The 7,202-nt window shown below is 43.0% G+C and overlaps 1 long non-coding RNA gene across 1 annotated transcript; it reads right to left on the bottom strand.

Moving 5' to 3' along the window:
- Positions 1–1,839: 1,839 nt before the first annotated feature.
- On the bottom strand, positions 1,840–7,202 carry LOC112485487. Its single transcript, XR_003048475.1, has 3 exons — positions 6,796–7,202; positions 5,150–5,295; positions 1,840–4,756 (listed from the first exon to the last, which is right to left on the bottom strand). It is a non-coding gene; the product is annotated as an uncharacterized LOC112485487 (long non-coding RNA).

Here is a 7,202-nt window from a genome sequence, read left to right on the forward strand (position 1 = left end):
TTCATTCAACTCCTCTGCTCTACAGATGGGAAGACTGAGGCCCAGAGATGCGAGGTTTCATCTTTTGGTCTGTTCCAACTTTTGAGTTTGGCTTGAGGTGACTCTTGGCCACAATGGGACGAGAGCAGAGCACTGGGAAAGGAATGGCGTGAGAGCTGAATCTTCCAGATTGCATCAACTCCAGGGATCTTCAAGTTAATTTCATTCAACTCCTCTGCTCTACAGATGGGAAGACTGAGGCCCAGAGAGTCAGAGTAACAACACAGCCTGAGTGTGGCCTCCTGGGATCAGCTTAGAGCTTCAGCATTAGAACTGCCTCGAGCCAGCCTCCTGCAGAGCGGGCAGTGGGCCACCCACCGATGCTTGAGGAAGGTAGCAGGTGCTAGGTGAAATAAGGCTGTGAAATACTAGGTTAATCGTTAAATGGAGGGATACCTTTATGGTAGGATCTCTTTAAGCTTTAGTATGAGATAGGTATTCTGAATCTCCAAGAGGTGTTATTATAGGTCTTTTTTCCCTCAGAGCATTTTCTAGAAGTAACACTCCATGGAATACTCTTCGGGGAATGCTATATTATGGACATAGTTCTTCGAGTCTCCTGACTGGATTAGTACCCTTTAGAACACATTTGCCTAAGATCCTGGGGGGACAAGGTGTACTGGGAGTAAGGTTGTCAGATAAAATACAGAATGTCCAGTGTAATTCAATTGTTAGGTGAACAAATAATTTTTAATATAAGTGTGTCTTATGCATTTTTTGGGGACATACTTATGTTTGAGACTAAAACAATTATTTGTAGTTTATCTGACTTTTGAATTTAACTGGACATCCTATATTTTTATTTGCTAAATCTGGCAGTCCTAACTGGGAGAGCTTTCACCACTGCTGCTCTGGAGATTAGAGCAGGAAGAGAGGGAAGCAAGAGCCTCCAGTGGCAGGCAGGCTGGTCCTGCTGCAGGAAGGCACAGAGCACAAGCACAGGTGAGGCGCCCGCCACCCCCACCTCCCCGTGCTCTGTGCCGAGGAGGGAGCCCAGGGGTTTCTAACCCAGTTCCTAACTCACTCAGATGTTCTCGAACAGGAAGGGCTACTGACCCCTTCTGGAAATTTGTGGGGGGAGTTTTGGTTGTAACAATCGGAAGGTCCTACTGACCCTTAATGGACGGAAATGCCTGATGTCCTTAATGTGTGTGGCAGTCCACTGTTCACTCCGCATGCCTTTTTAGTGTCCTACCAGATAGTCATATAAGTATATTCTCACCTCCCTTAAATCCAAGATTACTTATTAGAGATAGGCACAAGTGCCTAATTAACTTCATGTCTCCTAGGGTGGTCCTGCTTCAGCGTTTACATGTTGAAATATTTTATTATGAACTACTTTCCTTTTTTATCCTTTATAGTCTAGTTAAGACTACATATAGTGTGTTTAATTATTCATGCCAGTAGGTGATATTATCTACGATTTTAATTTCAGGTGAGTAAAACAGGTATTAAAAAAATAAAGTTAACCCTTGAACAATGCAAAGGTTAAGAAAGCTACCCCCCATCCCGTGCAATGGAAAACCCATGTACAACTTTTGGCTCCCCCAAAACCTAACTCCTGTTGATTGGAAACTTTACTGAGAACATAAACAATGGATTAACACATATTTTATATGTTATATGTATTATATACTGTGGTCTTACAATAAAGTAAGTTAGAGAGGAAAAAATACTATTAAGAAAATCATAAGGAAGAGAAAATACATTTACAGTATTTATTGAAAAAAATCCACATATAAATGGACCCACGCAGTTCAAACCCACGTTGTTCAAGGATCAATTGTATATGGAATAACGAGAGGACACCCGTTTGATGGAAATGAGAAACACTAATGCAGCCACATTGCTTTTTTTGGCTTTAGTGAAGCCACGAGTTCTTCTTGTTCATCGATTGCACTAGTTAGGATTAGGTTTAACTGCATATAATAGAAAAATATAACCAACCAAAAACAGCGACTTAACAATCCAGACGTTTATTTCTGTTTCCTACAGAAGACCTCTGTGGTAGCCAGAGGTTGGGAGGCTTCCTCCTGCCAGGTCTCTTCTCCATGTGGTCCTTGTGCTCAACATCAAGACGGCTGCAAGAAGGCCTCTGCCACTTGGAACTCTCCTTTCTGGAAGCCAGCCTCCATTCCGAGGAGGCCACACAGCCACATGAAAAGGCCCACAGGGAGGGACCCAAAGGGCTCAGCCAACAGCCTCAGCAGAGCTGCCAGCCAGCGGTTTCATCCGTTGCCAGCCAGTGACTGAGGCAACTCTCAGCCAGTACCCTGCAGCACCCCAGTTGTCAGCACGTGAAGCCAGAGGACCACCGGGTCACCTTATAGAAATACAACAAATAGTACGCTGTTGTTGTTTAAAGCCACTAAGTGTCATTCCGCCTACTTGAGTTGTTATATTGTAATTAATAACCCAAACAACACTCCTTTATTCATCCAGCACTATTCTAGGTGCTGAGGATCCAGGTGTAAAAAGACAAAAAGGGCCTATCCTCACAAAGCCTGCCTTCTAGCTGCCTCCTCTTAAGCACGTATTTCAAATCTTTATTATTTTCTTCAAATCACGACCCCCCTTCTTATTTTACAGAGAAATTGGAGACTACTAGGTACGAGTTCTTCCAACTTCTTTCTCCCACACTTACGTTCACCCAGATTTGCACCACCTTCTCCGCCCTTCTCCGTGCCCTCCTCCATGGCTGCCCATGACAGAACTGTCCCTTCTCCTGTCCCCTGCCAATCTGCGTGCCAGCCTCTCTCTTGTGTCTCTAGCTTCTTCAGCTCCATGAACTCCATTCGCTCATGATGTAAACAGATCCGAGTCTCTTCTATTAAAAAAAACTAACAAAAAATAAAAAGCTCCTCTTTAGCCTAATGTTCTCCATCTAGCTTCTGCCTTCTTTTTTCCTTTTCTAGAAATTGCAGTCTTCTCGCTCTTTCTCTCTTTTTTTTTCACTTTCAGCTTACTCCTCAATGCCCTGCAACCAGCTTCTGTCCCACTGAAATTACTCTCAGTGAAGTCACTGTATATTTAGCAGGCACCTACTATGTGCCAGATACTAAGCTAAGCACTGAAGATAGAGAGGGCCACAAGATAGGCATGGCTCCTGGTCTATTGCAGCGAGAAATCGAGTTGGGGAGACAGATTTTAGAGAAATTAACTTGGAAATAGATATATAATTATAGATTGGGGCAAGTGCTTTGAAAGAGAAAGGGGGGGGGGATGTTCTTGAATAGAATGTTTAAGAAAATTCTTTATGAGGAGGTGACATTTAAGCTGATGAAATAACCATTTCATAATTCCTTTATATGACCTGACCTTTCAGCAGCATTTGACAGCCTAACTGGCCTGAGTGTTCTTTTCTTCTTCATCTCTAGGCTCTTGTTATGCTGATCTCTTTCTCCAATCCACCCACCCCTTTTCTCTCTTTCTCTGCCCATCTTCATTAGGTATTGTTCAGGGTTGGATCCTGTTTTCTGATCTCACTAACATTCTCTCCAACTCAATATCATTCACATACATAGCTTCAACCATGACCATTGTGCTGAAGTTCCCAAACCTGTATGTCCAGCCCAGATTGCTACCCAAGCCCTTAGCTCATTTATTCAGCTTCCTTTCAGACAACTCCACATGAGGTTCCACCAAGCAGATCAAGCTAGAGCTGAACTCAATCTCTTCTCTCTACCAGTCCATGTCTCGGTCAGCACTGCTTCTTGATGAGGCCTAAAACCAGGGAGCCAACCTAGATTTCTCTGTCCCCTCGCCCCTCACACATTATTTTTAAATCACTAAGTCCTGTTGACTCTATATCCTTAATGTCTTCTGTCTCTATTATTCCATTTCCATCTCCGTTGTTCTTCCTCTTGTGCAAACACCTTTTCCCCATAACTGTTTTTCCTCATCCAAGCTCCTCCCCCACAGTGACAGAAGCCTTACTGCACTCTCTGCTCTCAAGTCTTTCCTCCTTCAATCAACCATCTTCTCAGCTGCAAGAGTGACACGTCTAACATTTACAACTAATCAGATCATGCTGGTGTTCAGAATTCTTTAATGGCTCCTGCTCTGAGTCTTACTCCATGCTTTAGTTTGCTCTCCTACACCCCTAGTCTTCTTTTGGCCACACCATAAGGGATGTGCATAACTTGAGCTTGTAACTCCCAGACCCCGATCCAGGAATCCAGAACGCTGAGATTCCTTGTGCACACGATGCAGAAAAAGGATCTCCATCTGCATTCTTGCCCAGGCCAGGGAGGTGCCCAGGGCAGGCAGGCTGCCCCTCCTACGTTCTCCACTCCTTCTGTCATCCCCAAGTTCCCACTTCCTCTCATCTCCTAATTGCTGGCCTGCCTTCCTTCCTTCCTTCCTTCCTTCCTTACTTCCTTCCTTCCTTCCTTCCTTCCTTCCTTCCTTCCTTCCTCCCCTCTCTCTCTCTCTCTTTCTTTCCTTTCTTTTCCTCCTTTTCTTTCTTTTCTTTCCTTTCTCTCTTTCCTTTCTTTTTATTCCTACCTGCAATGCCCTCTACTTCTATCTATCAGAGTAAAACTACTATTTCTCATTAGGTTTCAGCAAAAGGGTCTCCTTGCCACCCCAGCAAACCCAGCAGTGTTCTGCATTCTTGCTGCATTTAGACTCATCTCTGGCTGGCCATGATCGAATTTCTCCAGGATACTGCTGGCAGCTTTTCCATTTTCTTTGTATTTCCTGGTCCATCCTTGGCCTGTGGACACCATGAACAGCAATAAAAAATTACCTCTACTAGCCAAGAAATCCATTTTGCTTGCCCAATTTCACCATCGCTTGCATTTCAATGGCAGGAGAATTTAGAAAAAGCACACACCAGCATGGACATGTGGCATCTTATATTATTAATAACATTAGCTACCCCATGTATTGTGCCAAGCTGATAAGTAACATTATCACATTTTGATAAGTTACATTATCACATTTATCTTCACTATAACCCTGTGAAGCACACATAATTATTAACCCACTTTACAGATATGGGAACTGAGGTTCAGCATGGTTAAATTAAATGTCTTAGATTACATGGCTAGGGAGGGAAAAGCCAAAGTTCTCACGTCATGACTCTAATGCACACATTCTGCAGTACCTCATGCTGCTCTGCACGCCACGTTCGAGCAATCTCTCAGAGCGAAATGTGCAGCTACTTATCTCCCGACCATCAAAAGGCATTTCAACATATGGAAAAGCATTTCTCAGGAAGCGAAGTTCCTATATGGTCAGTCAGCACTTTTCCTTTAGAAAAGAAGATAAACCAACAATAAAAATACAGATAACAATTAACCTGCTACATTTAACTTATTTTATTTGTTATAGTGTTTGTAACAAGAGAGACACGTTTAAAGTAGTTTTTAAAATGAAAAGTTCTGATATAAAATTTGTTCCAAAGAATCATTGTATGTGTGTGCATGAGTGTGTGTGTTTTAGCTTAAGCAATTAGGCTACTTTTAGAACAGAAAATGAAAGGAAGCAATAGTGAATTAAAATTTCTCTCATACCTGATCCCATGAATCTTCAGAGTTAAAATAATAAATTATTACTAATATCAATAATTAAGCAGCAGAAAAAAGATTTATCATAGCACATTTGTGCTCAGTAGCCTTGGAATCAGCACATCAAGATCAAGTTCCCTTGGAGGTGCCTGGGGAGACATGCTGTCCCTACCTGCAGCGGAATTAACTCCCTGTGCTTTCAGGAAATGGATAATCTGTGTATATTAAGGACAAAGGCAAGAGAACACGTTGGCAACAGGCAAAGGCTAACAGGGAATTTCAGCTTGCTGTTCTTCATAATGACTCAAAATAGGATCTTTGAAAATTATAAAGTCAGAGCTGGTGGGGTAGCTTATCATGGCAAGATTGCACAGCTCATCACAGTCATAGAATTGATTTTCTGTAAAGGTTCAGTGGTGTAGCAGCAGCTGCTGGCCACTGCTGTGTCTCCAGCAGGCAAATGCCTGATGGCTCTCAGGACGTCTGGCAAATAACCCTGGCAAACGGGTGCCATTTCCCCAGAGATCAGCGGGAATTGCACGGAGTTCCATAGCATGCAGCTCATGGCTGTTTAGCACTCGCAGTCCTCCCTACAGCCCTCATTTTAAGCCTCCAACAGGAAGGGCCCTCTTTCCTTTTTCCTCTCTGGCCCTTCATCATGCCCACTGCAAGCCTTAGCACTTTTATGTCTTGGCTAGTTAATTCCCACATAGTGGGTGGAAAAAGACCTCAGGCAAGGAGACATTAAGGGTGAACTAATAATAAGGTGAAAAGCTCTCCTCCGGTAGGTTAACAATAAAAAGTATAAAAATAGCTACTTTTTTTTTTTTTACATGTTCTCTGTGCTAATTATTGTGTGTGTTACAACCATTTTCACCCTTCCTCCTCATACCTAGCCTGAAAAGGAGGCATTGATCAATCTCTTGTTTAACAGATAAGGAAACAGTCCGAAGGAAGCAGAACCACGTGTCCAAGGTCACGATTTGGTAAGTAGTAAAGTGTTTAAGTCCAAAACACAAAAGTCCCCCCGCCTTGAGAACTGGTTTCATTTGGGACAGCTCTGGCTCACAGGGTGATACTAGACCCAGCTTTTGCTGAGCACACAGAACATTTGTTGCCTGAACCACATAGATATGATACTGTTCCCTTTTAAAATTCCTTTGTATATGCCAACACTTATAATATGGACCATCAGCTATCTCTTTAATATCATCCACTGCAGATCCCGGGTGTAGGCACATACCTGGTGTCAGTCATTGCTGACTGATGTTTTTTATGTTGGGAACAGTGATTCTCTTCATCCAATAAACACTCACTGAAGCCCACTTCTGTATGGACAGTGTGCTAGTTTCTATGAAAGTGAAATGAAAATGCTACTCATCTTGTCCTCAAAGAAATCTAGAGAGGGGAAAGAATCATGAACACGAGGAAGAGAAATTCCACCCATTTGGCCTGTTCTCCTTCTTTGCTCCGCCCCACAGAAGGAGGGAATGCTAATCTGATTGGTCTGGTTCTAGAACATTGTTTTGGGGCCACGCTTATTATCAGGCAGATGTGATGGTTAATCTTCTGGGTCAACTTGACTGAGCTACAACGTGTCCAGATATTTGGTCAAACATCGTCCCAGGTGTGTCTGGGAGGGTGTTTCTG

Source organism: Pteropus alecto, unplaced genomic scaffold (assembly GCF_000325575.1).
Source record: "Pteropus alecto unplaced genomic scaffold, ASM32557v1 scaffold5, whole genome shotgun sequence".
NCBI classification, from domain to species: domain Eukaryota; kingdom Metazoa; phylum Chordata; class Mammalia; order Chiroptera; family Pteropodidae; genus Pteropus; species Pteropus alecto.